At 35.9% G+C, this 11133-nt stretch overlaps 2 non-coding genes across 2 annotated transcripts; both read right to left on the bottom strand.

Annotated features, from left to right (window-relative positions):
* Positions 1-260: 260 nt before the first annotated feature.
* Positions 261-334, bottom strand: TRNAI-AAU (transfer RNA isoleucine (anticodon AAU)). Its single transcript has one exon. It is a non-coding gene; the product is annotated as a tRNA-Ile (tRNA).
* A 2572-nt stretch (positions 335-2906) lies between these two features.
* Positions 2907-2980, bottom strand: TRNAI-AAU (transfer RNA isoleucine (anticodon AAU)). Its single transcript has one exon. It is a non-coding gene; the product is annotated as a tRNA-Ile (tRNA).
* Positions 2981-11133: the final 8153 nt, after the last annotated feature.

Here is an 11133-nt window from a genome sequence, read left to right as displayed (position 1 = left end):
ATTTGCCATATTGCTATATTTGAGAAAAAGTTTTTTATGTATGCCATATAGAGAAATGCTGCATCAGCCAAAGGATGACATTTTTGTTTATTCCTAACATGGATTTAAAAATTCTCTGTTTTGTATGTGTCTATGATGTTCTCTAGCAAGTTTCAAGGGCTGCTAACTGTAGCCAATGCATTCATCCCACACTTCATGCACTTTGCCGCTGGATAAAATCCCTTCTTGGCATTTCTTGTAGGACAACAAGAAAAAGCACATGGCCCGTATGGGGATCGAACACATGACCTTGGCGTTATTAGCACCACGCTCTAACCAACTGAGCTAACTGGCCAAACATAAAAGCATCAGCAAACACAAAAATGCCAAATGTACCTAAAACAGGAGAACATTCAGTATTTCAAAGATCAGCAATATTGAGTAGAGGAAGACTCTCTAATAATGGGTTCCATGGTGTAATGGTGAGCACTTTGGACTTTGAATCCAGTAATCTGATTTCAATTCTTGGTGGGACCTAACTTTGTTCAATTTCCTTAAAGTTGAATTTTAGGATAGCTTATCTATATTTAAACTTTGTATAAATCCCATCATCTTCAGTGGTTTCTTCACTCCAAACTAATTTTGAAACTGTTTCAAATCAGTTTTCAACTGGAGAGATGTTTGTCAAACATTTGGAAATAGGAAAAGTTGCAATAAGAATGCAGTGATCCATCACTTGTGCTATGGTTTTAAGATATTCTGGTTTTAAGAATTTTCTTCTTCAGTGTGCACTAATGAGAGTAAAGGTCTGTTCTTCTTCTCGTCTTAAAACTTAGTCCCCCATAGTAGATTCAATCACCAAATAAATGTCCTGATTGATTAATTTGCCTTAGCATTTCTTAGATTTGCCATATTGCTATATTTGAGAAAAAGTTTTCTATGTATGCCATATAGAGAAATGCTGCATCAGCCAAAGGATGACATTTTTGTTTATTCCTAACATGGATTTAAAAATTCTCTGTTTTGTATGTGTCTATGATGTTCTCTAGCAAGTTTCAAGGGCTGCTAACTGTAGCCAATGCATTCATTCCACACTTCATGCACTTTGCCGCTGGATAAAATCCCTTCTTGGCATTTCTTGTAGGACAACAATAAAAATCACATGGCCCGTATGGGGATCGAACACATGACCTTGGCATTATTAGCACCACGCTCTAACCAACTGAGCTAACCGGCCAAACATAAAAGCATCAGCAAACACAAAAATGCCAAATGTACCTAAAACAGGAGAACATTCAGTATTTCAAAGATCAGCAATATTGAGTAGAGGAAGATTCTCTAATAATGGGTTCCATGGTGTAATGGTGAGCACTTTGGACTTTGAATCCAGTAATCTGATTTCAAATCTTGGTGGGACCTAACTTTGTTCAATTTCCTTAAAGTTGAATTTTAGGATAGCTTATCTATATTTAAACTTTGTATAAATCCCATCATCTTCAGTGGTTTTTTTACTCCAAACTAATTTTGAAGCTGTTTCAAATCAGTTTTCAACTGGAGAGATGTTTGTCAAACATTTGGAAATAGGAAAAGTTGCAATAAGAATGCAGTGATCCATCACTTGTGCTATGGTTTTAAGATATTCTGGTTTTAAGAATTTTCTTCTTCAGTGTGCACTAATGAGAGTTAAGGTCTGTTCTTCTTCTCGTCTTAAAACTTAGTCCCCCATAGTAGATTCAATCACCAAATAAATGTCCTGATTGATTAATTTGCCTTAGCATTTCTTAGATTTGCCATATTGCTATATTTGAGAAAAAGTTTTTTATGTATGCCATATAGAGAAATGCTGCATCAGCCAAAGGATGACATTTTTGTTTATTCCTAACATGGATTTAAAAATTCTCTGTTTTGTATGTGTCTATGATGTTCTCTAGCAAGTTTCAAGGGCTGCTAACTGTAGCCAATGCATTCATCCCACACTTCATGCACTTTGCCGCTGGATAAAATCCCTTCTTGGCATTTCTTGTAGGACAACAAGAAAAAGCACATGGCCCGTATGGGGATCGAACACATGACCTTGGCATTATTAGCACCACGCTCTAACCAACTGAGCTAACCGGCCAAACATAAAAGCATCAGCAAACACAAAAATGCCAAATGTACCTAAAACAGGAGAACATTCAGTATTTCAAAGATCAGCAATATTGAGTAGAGGAAGATTCTCTAATAATGGGTTCCATGGTGTAATGGTGAGCACTTTGGACTTTGAATCCAGTAATCTGATTTCAAATCTTGGTGGGACCTAACTTTGTTCAATTTCCTTAAAGTTGAATTTTAGGATAGCTTATCTATATTTAAACTTTGTATAAATCCCATCATCTTCAGTGGTTTTTTTACTCCAAACTAATTTTGAAGCTGTTTCAAATCAGTTTTCAACTGGAGAGATGTTTGTCAAACATTTGGAAATAGGAAAAGTTGCAATAAGAATGCAGTGATCCATCACTTGTGCTATGGTTTTAAGATATTCTGGTCTTAAGAATTTTCTTCTTCAGTGTGCACTAATGAGAGTAAAGGTCTGTTCTTCTACTCTTCTTAAAACTTAGACCCCCATAGTAGATTCAATCACCAAATAAATGTCCTGATTGATTAATTTGCCTTAGCATTTCTTAGATTTGCCATATTGCTATATTTGAGAAAAAGTTTTTTATGTATGCCATATAGAGAAATGCTGCATCAGCCAAAGGATGACATTTTTGTTTATTCCTAACATGGATTTAAAAATTTTCTGTTTTGTATGTGTCTATGATGTTCTCTAGCAAGTTTCAAGGACTGCTAACTGTAGCCAATGCATTCATCCCACACTTCATGCACTTTGCCGCTGGATAAAATCCCTTCTTGGCATTTCTTGTAGGACAACAAGAAAAAGCACATGGCCCGTATGGGGATCGAACACATGACCTTGGCGTTATTAGCACCACGCTCTAACCAACTGAGCTAACCGGCCAAACATAAACGCATCAGCAAACACAAAAATGCCAAATGTACCTAAAACAGGAGAACATTCAGTATTTCAAAGATCAGCAATATTGAGTAGATGAAGACTCTCTAATAATGGGTTCCATGGTGTAATGGTGAGCACTTTGGACTTTGAATCCAGTAATCTGATTTCAATTCTTGGTGGGACCTAACTTTGTTCAATTTCCTTAAAGTTGAATTTTAGGATAGCTTATCTATATTTAAACTTTGTATAAATCCCATCATCTTCAGTGGTTTCTTCACTCCAAACTAATTTTGAAACTGTTTCAAATCAGTTTTCAACTGGAGAGATGTTTGTCAAACATTTGGAAATAGGAAAAGTTGCAATAAGAATGCAGTGATCCATCACTTGTGCTATGGTTTTAAGATATTCTGGTTTTAAGAATTTTCTTCTTCAGTGTGCACTAATGAGAGTAAAGGTCTGTTCTTCTCGTCTTAAAACTTAGTCCCCCATAGTAGATTCAATCACCAAATAAATGTCCTGATTGATTAATTTGCCTTAGCATTTCTTAGATTTGCCATATTGCTATATTTGAGAAAAAGTTTTCTATGTATGCCATATAGAGAAATGCTGCATCAGCCAAAGGATGACATTTTTGTTTATTCCTAACATGGATTTAAAAATTCTCTGTTTTGTATGTGTCTATGATGTTCTCTAGCAAGTTTCAAGGGCTGCTAACTGTAGCCAATGCATTCATTCCACACTTCATGCACTTTGCCGCTGGATAAAATCCCTTCTTGGCATTTCTTGTAGGACAACAATAAAAATCACATGGCCCGTATGGGGATCAAACACATGACCTTGGCATTATTAGCACCACGCTCTAACCAACTGAGCTAACCGGCCAAACATAAAAGCATCAGCAAACACAAAAATGCCAAATGTACCTAAAACAGGAGAACATTCAGTATTTCAAAGATCAGCAATATTGAGTAGAGGAAGATTCTCTAATAATGGGTTCCATGGTGTAATGGTGAGCACTTTGGACTTTGAATCCAGTAATCTGATTTCAAATCTTGGTGGGACCTAACTTTGTTCAATTTCCTTAAAGTTGAATTTTAGGATAGCTTATCTATATTTAAACTTTGTATAAATCCCATCATCTTCAGTGGTTTTTTTACTCCAAACTAATTTTGAAGCTGTATCAAATCAGTTTTCAACTGGAGAGATGTTTGTCAAACATTTGGAAATAGGAAAAGTTGCAATAAGAATGCAGTGATCCATCACTTGTGCTATGGTTTTAAGATATTCTGGTCTTAAGAATTTTCTTCTTCAGTGTGCACTAATGAGAGTAAAGGTCTGTTCTTCTACTCTTCTTAAAACTTAGACCCCCATAGTAGATTCAATCACCAAATAAATGTCCTGATTGATTAATTTGCCTTAGCATTTCTTAGATTTGCCATATTGCTATATTTGAGAAAAAGTTTTCTATGTATGCCATATAGAGAAATGCTGCATCAGCCAAAGGATGACATTTTTGTTTATTCCTAACATGGATTTAAAAATTCTCTGTTTTGTATGTGTCTATGATGTTCTCTAGCAAGTTTCAAGGGCTGCTAACTGTAGCCAATGCATTCATCCCACACTTCATGCACTTTGCCGCTGGATAAAATCCCTTCTTGGCATTTCTTGTAGGACAACAAGAAAAAGCACATGGCCCGTATGGGGATCGAACACATGACCTTGGTGTTATTAGCACCACGCTCTAACCAACTGAGCTAACCGGCCAAACATAAAAGCATCAGCAAACACAAAAATGCCAAATGTACCTAAAACAGGAGAACATTCAGTATTTCAAAGATCAGCAATATTGAGTAGAGGAAGACTATCTAATAGTGGGTTCCATGGTGTAATGGTGAGCACTTTGGACTTTGAATCCAGTAATCTGATTTCAATTCTTGGTGGGACCTAACTTTGTTCAATTTCCATAAAGTTGAATTTTAGGATAGCTTATCTATATTTAAACTTTTTATAAATCCCATCATCTTCAGTGGTTTCTTCACTCCAAACTAATTTTGAAACTGTTTCAAATCAGTTTTCAACTGGAGAGATGTTTGTCAAACATTTGGAAATAGGAAAAGTTGCAATAAGAATGCAGTGATCCATCACTTGTGCTATGGTTTTAAGATATTCTGGTTTTAAGAATTTTCTTCTTCAGTGTGCACTAATGAGAGTTAAGGTCTGTTCTTCTTCTCGTCTTAAAACTTAGTCCCCCATAGTAGATTCAATCACCAAATAAATGTCCTGATTGATTAATTTGCCTTAGCATTTCTTAGATTTGCCATATTGCTATATTTGAGAAAAAGTTTTTTATGTATGCCATATAGAGAAATGCTGCATCAGCCAAAGGATGACATTTTTGTTTATTCCTAACATGGATTTAAAAATTCTCTGTTTTGTATGTGTCTATGATGTTCTCTAGCAAGTTTCAAGGGCTGCTAACTGTAGCCAATGCATTCATCCCACACTTCATGCACTTTGCCGCTGGATAAAATCCCTTCTTGGCATTTCTTGTAGGACAACAAGAAAAAGCACATGGCCCGTATGGGGATCGAACACATGACCTTGGCGTTATTAGCACCACACTCTAACCAACTGAGCTAACTGGCCAAACATAAAAGCATCAGCAAACACAAAAATGCCAAATGTACCTAAAACAGGAGAACATTCAGTATTTCAAAGATCAGCAATATTGAGTAGAGGAAGACTCTCTAATAATGGGTTCCATGGTGTAATGGTGAGCACTTTGGACTTTGAATCCAGTAATCTGATTTCAATTCTTGGTGGGACCTAACTTTGTTCAATTTCCTTAAAGTTGAATTTTAGGATAGCTTATCTATATTTAAACTTTGTATAAATCCCATCATCTTCAGTGGTTTCTTCACTCCAAACTAATTTTGAAACTGTTTCAAATCAGTTTTCAACTGGAGAGATGTTTGTCAAACATTTGGAAATAGGAAAAGTTGCAATAAGAATGCAGTGATCCATCACTTGTGCTATGGTTTTAAGATATTCTGGTTTTAAGAATTTTCTTCTTCAGTGTGCACTAATGAGAGTAAAGGTCTGTTCTTCTTCTCGTCTTAAAACTTAGTCCCCCATAGTAGATTCAATCACCAAATAAATGTCCTGATTGATTAATTTGCCTTAGCATTTCTTAGATTTGCCATATTGCTATATTTGAGAAAAAGTTTTCTATGTATGCCATATAGAGAAATGCTGCATCAGCCAAAGGATGACATTTTTGTTTATTCCTAACATGGATTTAAAAATTCTCTGTTTTGTATGTGTCTATGATGTTCTCTAGCAAGTTTCAAGGGCTGCTAACTGTAGCCAATGCATTCATTCCACACTTCATGCACTTTGCCGCTGGATAAAATCCCTTCTTGGCATTTCTTGTAGGACAACAATAAAAATCACATGGCCCGTATGGGGATCGAACACATGACCTTGGCATTATTAGCACCACGCTCTAACCAACTGAGCTAACCGGCCAAACATAAAAGCATCAGCAAACACAAAAATGCCAAATGTACCTAAAACAGGAGAACATTCAGTATTTCAAAGATCAGCAATATTGAGTAGAGGAAGATTCTCTAATAATGGGTTCCATGGTGTAATGGTGAGCACTTTGGACTTTGAATCCAGTAATCTGATTTCAAATCTTGGTGGGACCTAACTTTGTTCAATTTCCTTAAAGTTGAATTTTAGGATAGCTTATCTATATTTAAACTTTGTATAAATCCCATCATCTTCAGTGGTTTTTTTACTCCAAACTAATTTTGAAGCTGTTTCAAATCAGTTTTCAACTGGAGAGATGTTTGTCAAACATTTGGAAATAGGAAAAGTTGCAATAAGAATGCAGTGATCCATCACTTGTGCTATGGTTTTAAGATATTCTGGTTTTAAGAATTTTCTTCTTCAGTGTGCACTAATGAGAGTTAAGGTCTGTTCTTCTTCTCGTCTTAAAACTTAGTCCCCCATAGTAGATTCAATCACCAAATAAATGTCCTGATTGATTAATTTGCCTTAGCATTTCTTAGATTTGCCATATTGCTATATTTGAGAAAAAGTTTTTTATGTATGCCATATAGAGAAATGCTGCATCAGCCAAAGGATGACATTTTTGTTTATTCCTAACATGGATTTAAAAATTCTCTGTTTTGTATGTGTCTATGATGTTCTCTAGCAAGTTTCAAGGGCTGCTAACTGTAGCCAATGCATTCATCCCACACTTCATGCACTTTGCCGCTGGATAAAATCCCTTCTTGGCATTTCTTGTAGGACAACAAGAAAAAGCACATGGCCCGTATGGGGATCAAACACATGACCTTGGCATTATTAGCACCACGCTCTAACCAACTGAGCTAACTGGCCAAACATAAAAGCATCAGCAAACACAAAAATGCCAAATGTACCTAAAACAGGAGAACATTCAGTATTTCAAAGATCAGCAATATTGAGTAGAGGAAGACTCTCTAATAATGGGTTCCATGGTGTAATGGTGAGCACTTTGGACTTTGAATCCAGTAATCTGATTTCAATTCTTGGTGGGACCTAACTTTGTTCAATTTCCTTAAAGTTGAATTTTAGGATAGCTTATCTATATTTAAACTTTGTATAAATCCCATCATCTTCAGTGGTTTCTTCACTCCAAACTAATTTTGAAACTGTTTCAAATCAGTTTTCAACTGGAGAGATGTTTGTCAAACATTTGGAAATAGGAAAAGTTGCAATAAGAATGCAGTGATCCATCACTTGTGCTATGGTTTTAAGATATTCTGGTTTTAAGAATTTTCTTCTTCAGTGTGCACTAATGAGAGTAAAGGTCTGTTCTTCTTCTCGTCTTAAAACTTAGTCCCCCATAGTAGATTCAATCACCAAATAAATGTCCTGATTGATTAATTTGCCTTAGCATTTCTTAGATTTGCCATATTGCTATATTTGAGAAAAAGTTTTCTATGTATGCCATATAGAGAAATGCTGCATCAGCCAAAGGATGACATTTTTGTTTATTCCTAACATGGATTTAAAAATTCTCTGTTTTGTATGTGTCTATGATGTTCTCTAGCAAGTTTCAAGGGTTGCTAACTGTAGCCAATGCATTCATTCCACACTTCATGCACTTTGCCGCTGGATAAAATCCCTTCTTGGCATTTCTTGTAGGACAACAATAAAAATCACATGGCCCGTATGGGGATCGAACACATGACCTTGGCATTATTAGCACGACGCTCTAACCAACTGAGCTAACCGGCCAAACATAAAAGCATCAGCAAACACAAAAATGCCAAATGTACCTAAAACAGGAGAACATTCAGTATTTCAAAGATCAGCAATATTGAGTAGAGGAAGACTCTCTAATAATGGGTTCCATGGTGTAATGGTGAGCACTTTGGACTTTGAATCCAGTAATCTGATTTCAATTCTTGGTGGGACCTAACTTTGTTCAATTTCCTTAAAGTTGAATTTTAGGATAGCTTATCTATATTTAAACTTTGTATAAATCCCATCATCTTCAGTGGTTTCTTCACTCCAAACTAATTTTGAAACTGTTTCAAATCAGTTTTCAACTGGAGAGATGTTTGTCAAACATTTGGAAATAGGAAAAGTTGCAATAAGAATGCAGTGATCCATCACTTGTGCTATGGTTTTAAGATATTCTGGTTTTAAGAATTTTCTTCTTCAGTGTGCACTAATGAGAGTAAAGGTCTGTTCTTCTTCTCGTCTTAAAACTTAGTCCCCCATAGTAGATTCAATCACCAAATAAATGTCCTGATTGATTAATTTGCCTTAGCATTTCTTAGATTTGCCATATTGCTATATTTGAGAAAAAGTTTTCTATGTATGCCATATAGAGAAATGCTGCATCAGCCAAAGGATGACATTTTTGTTTATTCCTAACATGGATTTAAAAATTCTCTGTTTTGTATGTGTCTATGATGTTCTCTAGCAAGTTTCAAGGGCTGCTAACTGTAGCCAATGCATTCATTCCACACTTCATGCACTTTGCCGCTGGATAAAATCCCTTCTTGGCATTTCTTGTAGGACAACAATAAAAATCACATGGCCCGTATGGGGATCGAACACATGACCTTGGCATTATTAGCACCACGCTCTAACCAACTGAGCTAACCGGCCAAACATAAAAGCATCAGCAAACACAAAAATGCCAAATGTACCTAAAACAGGAGAACATTCAGTATTTCAAAGATCAGCAATATTGAGTAGAGGAAGATTCTCTAATAATGGGTTCCATGGTGTAATGGTGAGCACTTTGGACTTTGAATCCAGTAATCTGATTTCAAATCTTGGTGGGACCTAACTTTGTTCAATTTCCTTAAAGTTGAATTTTAGGATAGCTTATCTATATTTAAACTTTGTATAAATCCCATCATCTTCAGTGGTTTTTTTACTCCAAACTAATTTTGAAGCTGTTTCAAATCAGTTTTCAACTGGAGAGATGTTTGTCAAACATTTGGAAATAGGAAAAGTTGCAATAAGAATGCAGTGATCCATCACTTGTGCTATGGTTTTAAGATATTCTGGTTTTAAGAATTTTCTTCATCAGTGTGCACTGATGAGAGTAAAGGTCTGTTCTTCTTCTCGTCTTAAAACTTAGTCCCCCATAGTAGATTCAATCACCAAATAAATGTCCTGATTGATTAATTTGCCTTAGCATTTCTTAGATTTGCCATATTGCTATATTTGAGAAAAAGTTTTCTATGTATGCCATATAGAGAAATGCTGCATCAGCCAAAGGATGACATTTTTGTTTATTCCTAACATGGATTTAAAAATTCTCTGTTTTGTATGTGTCTATGATGTTCTCTAGCAAGTTTCAAGGGCTGCTAACTGTAGCCAATGCATTCATCCCACACTTCATGCACTTTGCCGCTGGATAAAATCCCTTCTTGGCATTTCTTGTAGGACAACAATAAAAATCACATGGCCCGTATGGGGATCGAACACATGACCTTGGTGTTATTAGCACCACGCTCTAACCAACTGAGCTAACCAGCCAAACATAAAAGCATCAGCAAACACAAAAATGCCAAATGTACCTAAAACAGGAGAACATTCAGTATTTCAAAGATCAGCAATATTGAGTAGAGGAAGATTCTCTAATAATGGGTTCCATGGTGTAATGGTGAGCACTTTGGACTTTGAATCCAGTAATCTGATTTCAATTCTTGGTGGGACCTAACTTTGTTCAATTTCCTTAAAGTTGAATTTTAGGATAGCTTATCTATATTTAAACTTTGTATAAATCCCATCATCTTCAGTGGTTTCTTCACTCCAATCTAATTTTGAAACTGTTTCAAATCAGTTTTCAACTGGAGAGATGTTTGTCAAACATTTGGAAATAGGAAAAGTTGCAATAAGAATGCAGTGATCCATCACTTGTGCTATGGTTTTAAGATATTCTGGTTTTAAGAATTTTCTTCATCAGTGTGCACTAATGAGAGTAAAGGTCTGTTCTTCTTCTCGTCTTAAAACTTAGTCCCCCATAGTAGATTCAATCACCAAATAAATGTCCTGATTGATTAATTTGCCTTAGCATTTCTTAGATTTGCCATATTGCTATATTTGAGAAAAAGTTTTCTATGTATGCCATATAGAGAAATGCTGCATCAGCCAAAGGATGACATTTTTGTTTATTCCTAACATGGATTTAAAAATTCTCTGTTTTGTATGTGTCTATGATGTTCTCTAGCAAGTTTCAAGGGCTGCTAACTGTAGCCAATGCATTCATCCCACACTTCATGCACTTTGCCGCTGGATAAAATCCCTTCTTGGCATTTCTTGTAGGACAACAATAAAAATCACATGGCCCGTATGGGGATCAAACACATGACCTTGGTGTTATTAGCACCACGCTCTAACCAACTGAGCTAACCGGCCAAACATAAAAGCATCAGCAAACACAAAAATGCCAAATGTACCTAAAACAGGAGAACATTCAGTATTTCAAAGATCAGCAATATTGAGTAGAGGAAGATTCTCTAATAATGGGTTCCATGGTGTAATGGTGAGCACTTTGGACTTTGAATCCAGTAATCTGATTTCAAATCTTGGTGGGACCTAACTTTGTTCAATTTCCTTAAAGTTGAATTTTAGGA

Source organism: Taudactylus pleione, unplaced genomic scaffold, assembly GCF_031769625.1.
Source record: "Taudactylus pleione unplaced genomic scaffold, aTauple2 ptg000085l, whole genome shotgun sequence".
NCBI classification, from domain to species: domain Eukaryota; kingdom Metazoa; phylum Chordata; class Amphibia; order Anura; family Myobatrachidae; genus Taudactylus; species Taudactylus pleione.
The sequence above is the reverse complement of the archived record's forward strand: the minus strand, read 5'-3'. Positions and strand labels throughout refer to the sequence as shown.